Source organism: Trachymyrmex cornetzi, unplaced genomic scaffold, assembly GCF_001594075.2.
Source record: "Trachymyrmex cornetzi isolate Tcor2-1 unplaced genomic scaffold, Tcor1.1 scaffold254, whole genome shotgun sequence".
NCBI classification, from domain to species: Eukaryota; Metazoa; Arthropoda; class Insecta; order Hymenoptera; family Formicidae; genus Trachymyrmex; species Trachymyrmex cornetzi.
Window position 1 is genome coordinate 152,037 of NW_017297209.1, and position 1,654 is coordinate 153,690.

General features: G+C 31.0%; 1 protein-coding gene across 1 annotated transcript in view; it reads left to right on the forward strand.

Moving 5' to 3' along the window:
- The first annotated feature begins 1,362 nt into the window (after window positions 1–1,362).
- LOC108761579 (uncharacterized) overlaps window positions 1,363–1,654 on the forward strand; it is a 4,859-nt gene continuing 4,567 nt past the window's right edge. The window contains exon 1 of the mRNA XM_018508188.1: window positions 1,363–1,535. The gene's annotated coding sequence lies outside the window, so the exon portion shown is untranslated. The remainder of the gene's footprint in view (window positions 1,536–1,654) is intronic.

Genomic DNA, 1,654 nt, shown 5'->3' on the forward strand with positions numbered 1-1,654 from the left:
AACAATATAACTATAATATAACACGTGCGTTATATTGCAGTTATAATGTAGAGTGGGAAATTACAACTAACGAGTACGTCACATGTAACTTTGTGTTTGCTGGGATATCACGAAGATAATAAGAACGATACAGACTTACTATTTGCTTTACTGCTGATTGAGTTAATCATCCATTAATTTAATCAGCGTTAGTAACAGTCGTCCTAAGTAGTCTCAAATAATCTTGCCTTGCATTAATTGGCAGTTACACAAACTATTTTTATTTCTTATACATTTACGTTACTGTAAAAAAATTCTTATTCATATTACTATAAAATAATAAAACCTTATAATGCATCTTACAATTAGTTTCTCTTCCTAACCTTCAAGATTTATGTCTTAAATTAATCTAATCTCCTTTTGTTAAATATTGAGTTATAAATAAATGGAGATCATTATCGAATAAATTGCTTGTCATTATCATTTCCTAGCCTAGTTAACAGATATACCAGTGTATAATCCCATCTCCGTTCGATTTTCTTTTATTAAATATTAATTACAAACTTTTTCATTATCGTTTTCTAGTTAACAAATTCTTTGTAGTTAAACAGAGATGTAAACCATATGTGAATTCGACAAAGTCTCAAATTTTGTTCCAAATGAAAATGTTCCAAACTGGTCCAGCTTTTAAAAATAAAGTTTTTAATAGTCTAGTCAGTTGAGGTAAAGTCAACGAGTTCCACCAATTTTCAATAATACCTGAAAATGAATTTCGTAAAAAAGCTTTATACATAATAATAATTAGATAATTTGCGTGAGGAATGAAATATAATATTATTTGCGTTTATTACATATAATATGCAAAAGCTCCTGGCAGATTTGAGAAATTGTTCGTTGCAGATAAACAGACATGTAAACCATACGTGAGAAAAAAAATTTGACAAAGTTCCCAATTTTATTCCAAACATCTTTTCGTAAATTCCATTTGAGAAAAATCTTCTTGACGTTTTCTGGATGGATTCATTAATAAGAGATTTACTTTACCACAAGGAAACCTCGACAAGAAATGCATCATGAAACGTATCTTTAAATTACAAATTACATAATCACCGATTAGGGTTAATCGAGTTGATGATATCCTTTGTATATATGGGGTAAGTTCCGATATACTGGCAGTACTGAAAAATTTTTCCGCTATTACTACGCAGCGCGCTGCGACAGCGTCTAGTTCCCTCAATGACGTCATAAATGGTAGCCATATTGCCACTGCAACTACTGCGGCTTTCGAGGCAGTTACAGTAGAAATATGGCATCCAACATGGCATCAACGCCAATGATATCGAATAAAATTATTCGGAACTGATTCTGATCGAAATTATTCAATTATTCACATTTCGATTGTATTTTTAGAGAAAACGGAAAAATTCAGATCGAAATTCATCGAAACAAAAAATACCCGTCTGGTACTACTGAAAAAATAAAAATATTAGATCCTGAATCTAAAAAGACGTATATTCTTTATTTAAATGTAGAAGATGCGCATAAAGCACGCAATGGTAAATAAAGCTATTGATATGTCACTTCTTAAAATAATTTATAATTATATTCTCGAGGCTTTCACGGGTGTTTCCTATATGACAATCTTGTGTTTCGCGGGTTTTCTCCGTGTTCAAAT